Source organism: Thalassophryne amazonica, chromosome 18 (assembly GCF_902500255.1).
Source record: "Thalassophryne amazonica chromosome 18, fThaAma1.1, whole genome shotgun sequence".
In the NCBI taxonomy this organism is placed as follows: domain Eukaryota; kingdom Metazoa; phylum Chordata; class Actinopteri; order Batrachoidiformes; family Batrachoididae; genus Thalassophryne; species Thalassophryne amazonica.
This window is the reverse complement of record NC_047120.1, coordinates 19,627,981-19,644,544: the sequence shown is the minus strand read 5'-3', so window position 1 is coordinate 19,644,544 and position 16,564 is coordinate 19,627,981. Positions and strand designations below refer to the sequence as shown.

General features: G+C 42.1%; 1 protein-coding gene across 1 annotated transcript in view; it reads right to left on the bottom strand.

The window, feature by feature from the left end:
* The window catches only part of LOC117531200 (histamine N-methyltransferase-like), a 55,711-nt gene extending 47,499 nt beyond the window's left edge, over positions 1 to 8,212 (bottom strand). The window contains exon 1 of the mRNA XM_034194247.1: positions 8,035 to 8,212. The gene's annotated coding sequence lies outside the window, so the exon portion shown is untranslated. The remainder of the gene's footprint in view (positions 1 to 8,034) is intronic.
* Between the last annotated feature and the right edge of the window lie 8,352 nt (positions 8,213 to 16,564).

Here is a 16,564-nt window from a genome sequence, read left to right as displayed (position 1 = left end):
CCAGAATCCACTATCGTTGCAGCCCTCACATGGGACGTGGAGGGTGTGGTCAGGGAGGCCCTGACGCATCATCCGGATCCCGGAGGTGGTCCTCCCAACAGGCTGTATGTGCTACCTGACACTCGGACTGCCATCTTGGACTTCTGTCACGGTTCCAAGCTCTCCTGCCATCCGGGGGTGCGAAGAACCGTGGCAGTGTTCTGGCAGCGGTTCTGGTGGCCGTCAGTCGAAGCCGACACCAGGGACTACATCCGGGCCTGTACCACCTGCGCCAGAGGCAAGGCTTCACACCAGCCGGAGGCAGGACTCCTCCAGCCATTGCCTGTGCCTCGTCGCCCCTGGTCGCACATCGGAGTGGATTTCGTCATGGGTCTCCCTGCGTCTCAGGGAAAGACGGTCATCATGACGATAGTGGACCGGTTCTCCAAGACGGCCCACTTCGTGGCCCTCCTGAAGCTCCAAACAGCCCAGGAGACTGCAGACCTCCTGGTCTACCACGTCGTGCATCTGCATGGTATCCCCACTAACATAGTATCTGACCGTGGTACCCACTTCTCCTTGCAGGTCTGGAGGAGCTTCTGTAGGGAACTGGGGGCCACGGTGAGCCTGTCGTCCGGGTACCACCCTCAGACTAACGGTCAAGCAGACCGGGCCAACCAGGACCTGGAGCAAGCACTGAGATGTGTCACATCAGTGCACCCGACGGCCTGGAGTCAACATCTGGCCTGGATCAAGTATGCACACAATAGCCAAATCTCATCATCTACCGGCCTCTCCCCGTTTGAGGTCTGTTTGGGGTACCAGCCCCCATTGTTTCCGGCTGTTGAGGGAGAGGTCGAGGTGCCCTCGGTCCAGGCCCACCTCAGGAGATGCCGTCGGGTGTGGAAGAAAGCCCGCTCTGCTCTCCTGAAGGCCTGGACGTGAGCTAAGGACCATGCAGACCGCCGACGAGCCAAGGCCCCAGCTTATCAGCCTGGGCAGGAGGTTTGGCTATCAACAAAAAACATCCCTCTGCAAACAGACTCCCCGAAGTTGACTGACCGTTTCATTGGACCTTTAAGATCCTTAAGGTGATCAGCCCGACTGCGGTGAAGCTCCAGCTCCCAGCTTCACTGCGGATTACACCCGTATTTCATGTTTCCAGGATCAAGCCTTACCATACTTCTGACCTCTGCACCCCCAGACCGGCGCCGCCTCCTGCCCGCATCATCAACGGAGAACCTGCTTGAACAGTCAAGAAACTCCTTGATGTACATCGGAGGGGTCGGGGGTACCAATACCTGGTAGATTGGGAGGGTTATGGTCCAGAAGAACGTTGCTGGGTGAAGAGGAGCTTCATTTTGGATCCCGCCCTCCTGGCGGATTTCTACAGGGAACACCCCGACAAGCCGGGTCAGGCGTCAGGAGGCGCCCATTGAGGGGGGGGGTCCTGTTGTGTGGGCCGCCGAAGAGGAGGTACTGCTGGCCCACCGCCAGATGGCGCCCTGCCATGCTGGCACCTTTATGCCCTGCAGAGGGTGCACGGACCTGTTGGCACTACCAGGTGCGCCCCATTAGGCTGTCTTCAGCTGTCACTCATCATCATCATCTACACCATAAAAGCCTGGGAAGGACACCATAACTCTGCCGAGTTATCAGCTTACCTTACAGGTAAAACTACTCAGCCGTTTTGTGCCGTACGCACATTCATTGTAACTGAAGTCTTTGCAATTGTGACTTATACTTGCAGCTTGTAGCCGAGTTTGTGGACGTTGAAGGAGTTGGCGTCTCCACTCCTCACTTCTGACTTACTGAGTATAACCTTTGACACTGCACATCCTCCAGTTTTTCCTCTGCACTCTGGGAGTATCTGGATTTATTCCTCCAAGAGGATAACTGTGAGTTGCTGACTGTTTGCTGGGTGAACACCCACCCACCCTAACCTGTTTTTGCTGCTGCCAGCAGTACCGGTCCAGCAGCCTCGGACGGTGGCCACCTGGGGAGGTCGGGTCTTGGCGGATCTGGTGTATTGCAGGCCTCCGGTTGGCGGTGGGGCTTCGTGGGTTCCGGCTCTTCTCTGGATAGGCGTCTCCTACCCTCGGGCCTGCCCACATGTCACCTTTTTGTTGTGAATTGGACTAAGCATATTTGACCTGTGTTTGCACATTGCATAATAAATTGTTATTTATTCGTATTCCTATTGACCATTCATTTACGCCCCCTAACGTGGGTCCGTGCATTCACTTTCCCAACATAACAATTCATTTTGTGGTGAGCTGCGTGAAATAAAGCGAGAGCTTTTGTCTGTTTGCACTCTGCCACTAGGAAGCGCTCTTATTTTTCAGATAGAACAACACAGGGACGACATCTAACATGATACATTTTTCACTTATGATGACAACATGGTGACACTTAACTCACCAAACCAATTGAATTACAAAAACACGATAAATCAACAACACTAACATTTTGAACCACAAAATGCAACATTTAAAACCCCAAAACCCAGAGCTCCCATAATGCATTGCAGCACAAGAATTTACAGGTTTAGGACCGGCCCAGCAGCCGCTCCAGTTTAATTTTGCTGAGTATCATCATCAGGGACGTAGCACCAAATTCTGGGCCCTAGGTACTAGCCCCCCCCCCCCCACACACACACACACTGTTGTGCTCTTTTTTATTAACGGAAACACCAAATTTCTAATACGTAGTCAAACCAGGTCTACATCATGTATACCTTAGATCACACCTGGGAGTCAGAACCCTTTTTAAAGTTGGGGGAACAATATTGAGTTGGGGGGTCTGGGGGACCAAATTGCAGCATTTTCTAGAAAAATGGTGTAATTTGGTGCATCCCTGTGCATTTTAACGGAGATATACCCAATGTTAACCTGACTACAAATTAGGGTTTTGGGATATACGAGGTCTGTTAGAAAAGTATCCGACCTTTTTATTTTTTCAAAAACTATATGGATTTGAATCATGTGCGCTTGCATCAGACAAGCTTGAACCTTCGTGCGCATGCATGAGTTTTTTCACGCCTGTCGGTTGCGTCATTCGCCTGTGGGCAGGCTTTGAGTGAGCACTGGTCCACCCCCTCATCGGATTTTTATTGTTTAGGAATGGCAGAGCAACTGCCGCTTTGTTCCATGAAAATTTTTTCAGAATCTCTGCCAGACAGCCAGATGGAAACCATTTGGAAGATTCAGATGGCTTTTGGTGAAGATTCTATCGGTATCACACGGATTAAGGACCATTAAAACTGGATTAAAAACAGCCCACTGCGGCGGAGGGCGCACAGCGCCCCGAGCAGCCATCAACAGGCTGGAACGAGCAGATCACTTCCAAATGTAAGGCTCTGTTGATGCTGGATGTCGTGTGACTAGCAGAGAAGTTTCAGAAGAGGTCGGGATCAGCACTTTCTCGGCACATTCCACTGTTAAAGGACATTTTGTAATGAAAGACGTGCGGACGGATTTGCGCATCGGGATGCAGCCGCTCGTGGCACGGGACAAACAACACCTCCATGTCCGCACGTCTTTCATTACAAAATTACATTTCATTACAAAATCTCTCACATAGTGCAGCCTGTGCGCCTGGACAAAACCATTGTAAAACTGTGCAGGGGTGGAAGGGCCCTCAGAGATCTTTCAATATTATTGTTAGAGCAGAATTATGTTTTGCAACATTTATACATTCATTCTAATTATAATCTTTTACAACATGAATTGTATGGACATTAATAAAATGCAACACAAAAATGTATTTAATGCCAGTTTTTTGTGGGCCCCCTCCCATGCTCTGGGCCCTGGGTACATAGTACCCTTTACACCCCCCCCCCCCCCCCCCCCCCCGCAGTCCGATGCCCCTGATCATCATCATGACATTAAGTTATTTTCACGATTACGCATTTCTTAATGCAGTTATATGATCGGTTCATTTTACTGTTCTTTTATATGTACGAGCACAGAGTACATTTATTTTTGTTAAGGATGTGACAATCGTACCAATGCACCGAAGCTTGTATCACTCCTTAAAGCAATATGGTCCGACACAGTGTGTTGGAGCTTGTGTCCACCACGTGACTAATGACGTGAGGAGCTTCGTACGTCACTGGTACGCTGGGAGAGGTCCGAAACCTTTGCCTCCCCCTGGCATTCTGATGTTCATGTATAGAGGGTTTTCAATCACGTGACCGATTTGCTGCAGGACAGGTGCCGTCGCCATTCTGGATTACAAGGCGGCTGACGCGTGATAGAAAAATGAAGAGAATGTCCGGTTACTACGAGGCTTTAAATCCTCGAGATAAAGCTATTTATCGTGATAGATTTGTAGCAGTTGGTTCAGTGGATCCGTATCTTATACCAGATAGTGAGTTTAGTGTTAATGTAATGAACTGGCCGACCGTGTCACACTGCGATATTTTGAACTAGGAAGCTGCCGACCAGGTCAGCCTCGCCGGCCTCCTGCAGAGCATCACAGCGGAGCTCTGAAAGCGGAGATCCTCTTGAAGTCCTGAGCGATTTCTCTCACCAGGCGCTGGAAGGGCAGCTTGCGGATCAGCAGCTCGGTGCTCGAGGACCACAATGTAAATAAGCATCCGTATTTGAAGCGTTCTTGTGTTGTCCTCTGCAGTATTTTTATGTATTGTTATATAATTTTATTGCCGAATAAAATAAAATAAAATTCTGGGAGCAGTGGATTTCTGTTAGCGGCGGATCTCTCACAGCGACACGGTGCCGTGAGGCTTCTTCACACCGACGTTGAAACTTCTGCAATTGTTCGCCAAATGCACGAAGTGTAATCACAGCGGCCACCGCGTCGTAATCCAGAATGGCCGCGGAACACAATATGACGTGACCGATACGTCACATGAAAACCCTCAATAGTTTACTTTAAATATTACAAAAAAGGAACTCCTTTTTTTTCCTTCTTTTTTCCTTGTTATATCTCTTTGGCCTTATGTTTTGTTCGTTTGTTTGTTGTTGTATTTGTTTAAATAAAGTTTTGGAAAAAAAAAAACATGCCGCTGTCCCAATGGATAAAAAGACATGAAAATGTCCTGGTTGGGTTTCTTGCCACGTCGTCTCATAGCTAAGCTTTTGCAATTAATATGGACAACGCTGCAATCAAGAAAAGATCATGGGTGTGGGTGTGGGAGCATTTCGACCTAATTACCCCCAGTAAGGTAAAAATGTTTTTTCAGGCTACTGCTGTCATGTTACTATGTATTGGAGGTTATATACTAAACATCCTTTACGCAGCTTGTAGCCTAGGTTGGCTCACATCATATTTTAAAAGCATATATAGCCTAGTATTTCGCTTTTAATAAGGTTTCATATGGGCTATAAATGATCACAATAGCCTATCCCATTATTTTAAGGTTTGGTGTTTGCAATACACCTCCGTGCCAAACATGGGGATGGTGCTGCTGCTTCCACATCAACCTCCAGGGCTCCTGAACTAAGTCGACTCAGTGTCAATGCTGATCGAGGTTCATCTTTGTTTTGTTTTGTTTTCTTTTTAATTATTATAATCATAGTAGCCTACAGTAGCCCACTATTGTCTACTAATTGTGTTCCATTCCACCAGGAACAAGCACCTCTGTCCCTTGTGAGAGGATTTTCTTCAAGGCTGGGGAAATTGTAAACAAACAGTTTAAAACCCACTGTTGTGGAACAAATACTTTTCTTAAATAAAAATTTGGAAAAATGTAACCCTGTTCCACAAAACACCCCTCAGTAAACACATTACCCCAATATCACCCTTTGTTGCACAAGCACATTCCACATTTCCCCCACACTGATAAATTTGTATAGCACTTTACTGTAGTATATAGCACAAGCACTTTTCCACAAGCCACCTATAGTGAATATTTAGCCCATTGGCTAAAAGTGCACTCCCACCCTGCACTCATTCCCATCATGACAACACCATCAATGTGGAGTTTGTCAGCTATAGTTTCAACCCTAAACTATAGGCAGGGGTGAACATACTCATGGTGCTTGTGCATGCTAAAAATAAATGATTTGCATTAAAAAACAATAACAGTTTAGCACACACAAACACCATGAGTACCAGTTATGTGCACCCCTGACTATAGGCCATTTCTATAGGTAGAGAAATTGCCTTCTTTCTGCAATTAGTACATATAAAAGAAATGATAGACAAACAACAATCGGGTAAACAGATTCAATTTCTTTAATAATCACGTAAGACAATAAATTCTTCCGGTCATAACATTTTATTCTCAAGTTAAGATAAGTTGCATTTCTACAGATGTGTCAGTACTGTTTCATTAGGGGTTTTTTTGTTTGTTTTTTTTGTTGCCTGTTGTAATTTCAGCAAACCACCAGATGACGCCAGTTGTCCCTGATGCTTTGATGCCTTGAACCTATTTGTGATACAATCAGGAAGAACATTCAAAAGCCTCACAAGGCTTCGTTGCCCATCCCTAATTTTTGTATTTCTCCTTCCCTTTTCGTGACAACCAATCACAGCTCTCACAGGAGGACTATGTCATACCTAGCAACGGTGGTCGACCCCGCCTCCTCACGAACATAGGAGTTTCAGTCTTTTTTTTCTCTCTCTTTTTGCTCAGAGTTGCTCTCAGACACCTGATGGCACACTTAGACTAAGATTCCTTTCCAGGGAATTTTAGGCTAAGTAAGGAGCTCTTTAAGAGAACTTTGAACTGCTTTGTGCATACTGGCCCTGGTGATCAAAGCTAAAAGAGACAAACAGCAAAAGGAAAAAGACAAGAAAATAAAAACAATTTCCCATACCAACTTGCCGGCATATCACCCAAGTCATTCACAGTCATACAGTTTTGACGTATGGTTAAAACTTTAAACAGACTACTTCTGGACAAGTTATTTAAATTGTTTGTCGTTTTATAAAATTAAAACATCAGCTATATGATTTAGTTTTAAAGTAATGCAGTAATTTTGAAGATTTTAGCATTTAGACACGTGCTGCAGTGCAGTATGGGTAAATTATTTCCCTGGCATGCGTTTGCTGGGTGCCGTGCGTTTTGAAATGACATTAAATATTGTTAATGTGATTCCACGTGTTGTGTAAGTGATAATAATGCAAATAACATGCAGTTGTCATGCGGTACGCATTTTCAGAGTCCCTCCGTCCATGCCCAGTCGCCTGCAATGACAGATATTGGCCCAAGTTAGACGAGGGCCAATATCGGTCATTTTAGGCGACTGGGCATGAAAATTAATGATGGTTGAATTAGTATGTGTGTTATATTTATGTTCCCCATAACCTTAATGTAGTATGTCATAGATGGAGCTATTAATGAATAATATAAAGTGAGTAATTAAGAAAAAATTCATGGGCCTTGTACAGAATTGCAATGCATTTTGACATTTTGGAGTTGGCATAATTTATGCGTCTTGTCCAACTTAATTCATCATCAATAGTAACTCCAAAAAAATTGATTTCAGTTACAATTTCAATTGTTCTGCTTGAATTCCAAGCACAATGCACTTTATTTTAATGAGATGAAGTGATAATTTGTTTGAGTTAAGCCATGGTATGAAGGTCTGTAGTCTCTTCTCCACTGTATCCAAAAGCTGTCACAAATGATCCCACATATATTCTTCAAATAATTCTGAGTTTATTAATATGAACAAATCTGAAAGAAAGAAGAAGAAGAAGGGGAAGGAAAACAAACAAACAAACAAACAACAACAAAAAATGTTTCCCTTATCCGAAAAGCAACACTTTTAATTAATCTAACAATTTGGATAATTTAGAATTTGGTTGTATGATCACTTTTATGCTGAAAGCAGAATTAGGTTGGGGAGGGAAGTAATTTGGAAAAGTTTTAAAAAATGCATAATCCTTTTTACTACAGTGAGACAAACAGTCTATGCTTATTAATTAACTTAGAATCCGCAGTGTACCAGCTTAAGTTAAAAGTGATTACAATTGTTAAAATAATACAATAAGTATTATTTATTTTCAGCATTAAAATGACCAAAGTGTTTACAAGCTTAGTCTTTTTGGAGTCAGATAGGATGCAGTGCAGTCTGTTCATACCTTTCACTCAGCTCTCTGTCCTTCTCTCTGCCTTGAGTCTTCTAATCACACTCTGTTCGCAAACAAACTCATAAGACTCCGCTGCAGTTTCTCTCAAGCAGTTGTGTGGGTGTGGAGTGCCAGAAAGGGGGGGATTTGAAGCTTCTCTCAGTATTTGTACATGTGCACATGCATACTTCTCCCTGACACCTTAGTTCCAGAATAAGAATTTCACGACTGCTTGTAGTATATCAAATAAGCAAAATAAACCAACTTTTCTCAAATAAAAACTAGGAAAAAACAACATTCACAGGTCCAAAAATGACCTGTGTCCCATTACACTCGACATATTATATACAAATCAGTGGTGGGCACAGATAACCAAAAAAATTAACTTCGATAACAGATAATCAGATAACTGAAAAGTTATCTTTGATAAAGATAAAATGATAAACCACCCAAAAATGTATCAGAAGTTACAGATAACCAATAAACTAGTGTCTCTAGTACATTTGCAACTACAAACAAGATGAATTTGAGTTTTAACACCATGATCGCTTCTGGTAGTATCAAAAGCGACAACAGACCCAAACAATGAGCCCGCACTTCTGTCTTTGAACATCTTGCCCCCTGCTGGAAGCTCCTGTTTACTACATGGCTTCCAGCACAGACACAAGCTAAGAGGAGCCACAAAGCTCAGCTCTCTATCCAATCACAATGCTCCCGTCAGGCGGAGGTCTTGGAAAATAAAGCAATGCTGAGTTATGGTTTGGTGTATAAATAAAATGAATACTGATAGAATAACTTCATTAATGTCAATTCTGTAATTTGTACAAAGTTAAAATATAACATATATCTTTTAATGTTGAATAATGCACTAATTCTGAAGTTTTGTAACAAACACAGACAGATCGCAAAGGATTCTGGGTAAAATGTGCCTCCTCTAAACACTGATTGGTTGAGTCATTCATTATGTAAACCAACACATTAATGTGACGTTTGTCGTGTGTTGGTGTTTACAGATAAATGTGCTTTTGTAACATATTCAGTTTTTTTACTTGTAAAAACAGGCATTTTTACAGAGCCCTGGACGTGTCATCGCAAAATGTTTCAATCAATCAATCAATTTTTTTATATAGCGCCAAATCACAACAAACAGTTGCCCCAAGGCGCTTTATATTGTAAGGCAAGGCCATACAATAATTATGTAAAACCCCAACGGTCAAAACGACCCCCTGTGAGCAAGCACTTGGCTACAGTGGGAAGGAAAAACTCCCTTTTAACAGGAAGAAACCTCCAGCAGAACCAGGCTCAGGGAGGGGCAGTCTTCTGCTGGGACTGGTTGGGGCTGAGGGAGAGAACCAGGAAAAAGACATGCTGTGGAGGGGAGCAGAGATCGATCACTAATGATTAAATGCAGAGTGGTGCATACAGAGCAAAAAGAGAAAGAAACAGTGCATCATGGGAACCCCCCAGCAGTCTACGTCTATAGCAGCATAACTAAGGGATGGTTCAGGGTCACCTGATCCAGCCCTAACTATAAGCTTTAGCAAAAAGGAAAGTTTTAAGCCTAATCTTAAAAGTAGAGAGGGTGTCTGTCTCCCTGATCTGAATTGGGAGCTGGTTCCACAGGAGAGGAGCCTGAAAGCTGAAGGCTCTGCCTCCCATTCTACTCTTACAAACCCTAGGAACTACAAGTAAGCCTGCAGTCTGAGAGCGAAGCGCTCTATTGGGGTGATATGGTACTACGAGGTCCCTAAGATAAGATGGGACCTGATTATTCAAAACCTTATAAGTAAGAAGAAGAATTTTAAATTCTATTCTAGAATTAACAGGAAGCCAATGAAGAGAGGCCAATATGGGTGAGATATGCTCTCTCCTTCTAGTCCCCGTCAGTACTCTAGCTGCAGCATTTTGAATTAACTGAAGGCTTTTTAGGGAACTTTTAGGACAACCTGATAATAATGAATTACAATAGTCCAGCCTAGAGGAAATAAATGCATGAATTAGTTTTTCAGCATCACTCTGAGACAAGACCTTTCTGATTTAGAGATATTGCGTAAATGCAAAAAGGGCAGTCCTACATATTTGTTTATATGCGCTTTGAATGACATTACCTGATCAAAATGACTCCAAGATTTCTCACAGTATTACTAGAGGTCAGGGTACTGCCTCCAGAGTAAGGATCTGGTTAGACACCATGTTTCTAAGATTTGTGGGGCCAAGTACAAAACTTCAGTTTTATCTGAGTTTAAAAGCAGGAAATTAGAGGTCATCCATGTCTTTATGTCTGTAAGACAATCCTGCAGTTTAGCTAATTGGTGTGTGTCCTCTGGCTTCATGGATAGATAAGCTGGGTATCATCTGCGTAACAATGAAAATTTAAGCAATACCGTCTAAAATACTGCCTAAGGAAGCATTGTATAAAGTGAATAAAATTGGTCCTAGCACAGAACCTTGTGGAACTCCATAATTAACTTTAGTCTGTGAAGAAGATTCCCCATTTACATGAACAAATTGTAATTCTATTAGACAAATATGATTCAAACCACCGCAGCGCAGTGCCTTTAATACCTATGGCATGCTCTAATCTCTGTAATAAAATTTTATGGTCAACAGTATCAAAAGCAGCACTGAGGTCTAACAGAACAAGCACAGAGATGAGTCCACTGTCCAAGGCCATAAGAAGATCATTTGTAACCTTCACTAATGCTGTTTCTGTACTATGATGAATTCTAAACCTGACTGAAACTCTTCAAATAGACCATTCCTCTGCAGATGATCAGTTAGCTGTTTTTACAACTACCCTTTCACGAATTTTTGAGAGAAAAGGAAGGTTGGAGATTGGCCCTATAATTAGCTAAGATAGCTGGGTCAAGTGATGGCTTTTAAGTAATGGTTAATTACTGCCACCTTAAAGCCTGTGGTACATAGCCAACTAACAAAGATAGATTGATCATATTTAAGATTGAAGCATTAAATAATGGTAGGGCTTCCTTGAGCAGCCTGGTAGGAATGGGTCTAATAAACATGTTGATGGTTTGGATGAAGTAACTAATGAGAATAACTCAGACAGAACAATCGGAGAGAAAGAGTCTAACCAAATACCGGCATCACTGAAAGCAGCCAAAGATAAACGATACGTCTTTGGGATGGTTATGAGTAATTTATCTCTAATAGTTAAAATTTTGTTAGCAAAGAAAGTCATGAAGTCATTACTAGTTAAAGTTAATGGAATACTCAGCTCAATAGAGCTCTGACTCTTTGTCAGCCTGGCTACAGTGCTGAAAAGAAACCTGGGGTTGTTCTTATTTCTTCAATTAGTGATGAGTAGAAAGATGTCCTAGCTTTACGGAGGGCTTTTTATAGAGCAACAGACTCTTTTTTCCAGGCTAAGTGAAGATCTTCTAAATTAGTGAGACGCCATTTCCTCTCCAACTTACGGGTTATCTGCTTTAAGCTACGAGTTTGTGAGTTATACCACGGAGTCAGACACTTCTGATTTAAAGCTCTCTTTTTCAGAGGAGCTACAGCATCCAAAGTTGTCTTCAATGAGGATGTAAAACTATTGACGAGATACTCTATCCTCCCTTACAGAGTTTAGGTAGCTACTCTGCACTGTGTTGGTATATGGCATTTAGGAACATAAAGAAGGAATCATATCCTTAAACATAGTTACAGCGCTTTCTGAAAGACTTCTAGTGTAATGAAACTTATTCCCCACTGCTGGGTAGTCCATCAGAGTAAATGTAAATGTTATTAAGAAATGATCAGACAGAAGGGAGTTTTCAGGGAATACTGTTAAGTCTTCTATTTCCATACCATAAGTCAGAACAAGATCTAAGATATGATTAAAGTGGTGGGTGGACTCATTTACTTTTTGAGCAAAGCCAATAGGTCTAATAATAGATTAAATGCAGTGTTGAGGCTGTCATTCTCAGCATCTGTGTGGATGTTAAAATCGCCCACTATAATTATCTTATCTGAGCTAAGCACTAAGTCAGACAAAAGGTCTGAAAATTCACAGAGAAACTCACAGTAACGACCAGGTGGACGATAGATAATAACAAATAAAACTGGTTTTTGGGACTTCCAATTTGGATGGCCAAGACTAGAGACAAGCTTTCAAATGAATTAAAGCTCTGTCTGGGTTTTGGATTAATTAATAAGCTGGAATGGAAGATTGCTGCTAATCCTCCACCCCGGCCCGTGCTACGAGCATTCTGACAGTTAGTGTGACTCGGGGGTGTTGACTCATTTAAACTAACATATCATCCTGCTGTAACCAGGTTTCTGTTAGGCAGAATAAATCAATATGTTGATCAATTATTATATTCATTATACCAACAGGGAATTAGAAGAGAGAGACCTAATGTTTAATAGACCACATTTAACTGTTTTAGTCTGTGGTGCAGTTGAAGGTGCTATATTATTTTTTCTTTTTGAATTTTTATGCTTAAATAGATTTTGCTGGTTATTGGTAGACTGGGAGCAGGGCACCGTCTCTACGGGGATGGGGTAATGAGGGGATGGCAGGGGGAGAGAGAAGCTGCAGAGAGGTGTGTAAGACTACAACTCTGCTTCCTGGTCCCAACCCTGGATAGTCACGGTTTGGAGGATTAAGAAAATGGCCAGATTTCTAGAAATGAGAGCTGCTCCCTCCAAAGTGGGATGGATGCCGTCTCTCCTAACAAGACCAGGTTTTCCCCAGAAGCTTTGCCAATTATCTATGAAGCCCACCTCATTTTTTGGACACCACTCAGACAGCCAGCAATTCAAGGAGAACATGCGGCTAAACATGTCACTCCCGGTCCGATTGGGGAGGGGTCCAGAGAAAACTACAGAGTCCGACATTGTTTTTGCAAAGTTACACACCGATTTAATGTTTGCATGTGAAGAGAATGTGCGCTCATTTTATTATATTGCGCGGACGTTTTATTATATTGTGCACATTTTATGACATTGTGCGCACGTTTTAAACATCGTTTGAGTAAAATAAGGGCACGATCTACTTAAACGTGGCCACAATTTGTAAAATGTGCACTCAATATTGTTTTGACACATAAATGTTGGCTATTAGCCAACAAACCAGGAGACAGTGTAATACATTTTCCCATTAGAAATGGATCTGGTCAGAGTGTATCATCATGGTTTGGGCGCACAAGAACATACAGAGAACTCCAGCTGCCCAGCATGGCATCATCTGGACTTTAAGCACATTAAAAAGGATGCTGAGGGCGAAGCGTCTCCCCGTCATGAGGATGACAATTTCGGTCATATTATGAAGTTCATTTTGAACGAAAGGAAAATGTGCGCACGTTTTATTAATTCGTGGGCTCAATTAAAGGAAAACGTGCGCACAAATTATCATGGCCAGAAAAAAATATCACTTTAAGTGACCTCTCTCGGGTTCCGTACTCCCATCGAGAGTTTTTGTAAATTAAGTTTGAAAGAAATGCTTCTGTTTACGTTTTGCTTCTGGAAACACGAGTCCGACGTGTGGTTTTTGAACGTACAATGTGTGTGAGAACATAAATCGTGCGCTCTGAACTTTTACACCGTGCAGTTCTGTGGTACATTTTGAGCTGTAGCCGAGTACATTGATTGGCCAATACTGCCATGAACATTACTGGCCAGTAGATGGCCAGTAATGGACCAGGGGAGCAGAGGATAGAGTGGTTTCTTCTTGAAGCAGCTCTTCTCTGTTTTGCAGAGGGTAGAACTACACATCAGCTATGAAACATTTAACAGGTAGGAGCTTAGCTGATTTAAAATTTTATAAATGTTTGTAGCTGTTCAGCTTTATTTACCATGTTATCGGTCTAAAAATTATCAGACAAAAATTTATCGCAAGATAATTAGTCCGATAATGGTTTTTAAAGTTATCTAAAAAGATAATCCAATAATGAAAACATTTTCTTCAATAATTATCGGTTATCTGATTATTGGAACTGTGCCCACCACTGATACAAATATATACACGCAGAACTCAAAGGGACTATTGGTCGCAGTACCCTGATAGGAGACCTGCCCGCCAACCTTCTACCAGACTTTTTAGGGCCTGGAGGATGGGAACTGGGTATTAATTCAGTCTCACAATCAGTTTTAAATAGTCCACAAAGAATCTACCACAACTACCCACTCTATTAACCCACACAGTCAATTCTGTCTGTTATTTCAGTCAAAAATAATTAATTGATCAGTCAATTAAAATTGTATTTTATTATTATTATTATTATTATTAGCAGTATTTAATATGTATACTGGGGAACTGATTCATACACTGCACAAACTGATATCTAAGAAAGTAAAAAAAAAAATACTTGTTTAAAGAAAATTAGACTATTTTTTGTCTAAATAGAAAAATAATCTTGTCAAGCATTTTTTACAAAAGGAAAAAAATGTCTTATTTTGGGACAATGTATCTCACTTTTTCTTAATAAGTTTTTCCAGCTAATATCAAGCTGTACTTAACCAGTAACAAGAAAAGGCAATGGATTTCAAATCATTCTGGCCAGCCTGGTTGAGTCCTATGTGCCGGCAAGGGCTCTGCGTTCACAGGGTGCGGGACTATTGTGTGTCCCGAGGGTGAAGAAAAGGTCAGCGGGTTACAGAGCTTTTTATCACTGCGCCCCAGCTCTGTGGAATGATCTGCCTGCTGTTATGTGCAGACGCAGGTTGAGGAGCGGACCAATGTCTGACCGAACCCAGCGCTAAATAACCAGAAAGCGGTTCCACAAACAAAACGATTTTATTTCCCCTCCAATGCAATAATTAGTGTACAACATAAATATTGGTTTGTCTGGCGGAGTGAAGGACGGCGCGCTCTCCAGCGCCCAAAAGGATCGAAGCCTCGGCGCTTCTGGACTCAGATTCACCGCCAAACACCCCCCAGGTGGACACGACAAACTGACTCTGTGAAGGATGGAAAAGGTGAGGTAAGTCAACAGAACTACAGCAAATATCTTTCAGAGGCACACACTATCAGCAACACATTCAGGTCTGAATTTAAGCTTTATGTAAATGAGCAGCTTCTCACAACAGGTGGAGGATCATCAGTCCGTACTCCACGGCAGTGAGAAGCAAACTGCACAATTCTCATCAATGTTCAAATACACTGCGTAACAAAATGCCAAATTACTATTAACGATCATTCAGACAATAATCACCTCTGATGTGTGCTGACAGCATGTGTCCCTCAGCCATCCTCCTTCACAGGCACGATGTGTCAAACCCTGGCGCGGCCCTCAGCGTCTCACAAACGAACGTCACAAGGTCGAGTTCCCGGCAATTCTGCTTGAACCACTCATGGCTTAAATGCAGAACGCCATCTCATTATCTGCTTCAGCTGAAAGTCTTTAAGTTTACACGTGAACATCCTCCACAGGTGCAGCTAATAATGCTGATGAGGGTGAAGGACTCTTCTGCCAGCACCGTCTCCACAGACAAAAACCAGTTTGCATACCACCTGGAGAGCAAAGAAAAGAAAACAACACAAAAACATCCAGCCAAACCCCCCAACACACAACACCTGCGCTAATACGACAGTCGGACTCTGTGGAGACTTGTAAAGCCAGGTTGAAGACACATCTGTTCTCCCTGTTTTATCATTAGTATTTTATATGATTGTCTGTCTTTTTTATGTTTTATTTATTTTACCTTTTATGGTTAAATTTTTTTTTATTGTGTTTTAATCTTATTTCATTTTATTCTGCTTTTAAATGTTTGTGAAGCGCCTTGAGGCGATTACTCGTAATTTGACGCTATATAAATTAATAAATTATTATTATTATTATTATTATTATTATATTAAAGGAACAACACTGTTTTCCTTATTTTAAGACAGAGGATAATCTTAAAATAAGAATTCTAATCAATGTTATTACATTGATTACGGTTGTTGTATTCACAGCTGGCTTTGAAAACATCACAAATATGACAATGCAGCTTAATATGACTGCTTTATTAATATTTCCTCTTACGTAATCCGATGCAGAAACCTCTCTCTTTACAAAAACAAACAAAAAACAAGTGTCCATTTAAGAGTTACTGTCGGGTTTAGAATACTGTATCTTTGATAAGAGGAAGAGACAACCAGGCAATAAAACAAGTGAGAGATAGAATTCAATTTAAGCTCGCGAGGAGTGCAGTCAGGCTGTACACCAAAGCTACACTAAAGTCTAGCCTGTGCTCCCGCTCTTTTTATTTAGGACTTCCCTACATACATGGGCGGTACAGCTCCTAAGGGGAAGAGTGATAGCGCGTGAGCTGTTGCAGCAGAACCGCTGATTGCACAATACATTCAGGACGTTCAGAACCTTTTTAATCTTGGGCTCGATTAAGATGTGTTTAAGACATCTAACAATTAATCACACTTCTTCTGACACAAGGACTAATGTATCATAATCACACTGTGGTTGGAACATTCAATTCTCTATTCTTTATCTCACTGCTCCGCTTACGGCTGCATCCTGCCTGAGTCATCTTCACATGTCCTGAAAAACAGCTTAGCGTACACACAGAAATACCACAACTTGCAGAAACACGTCAT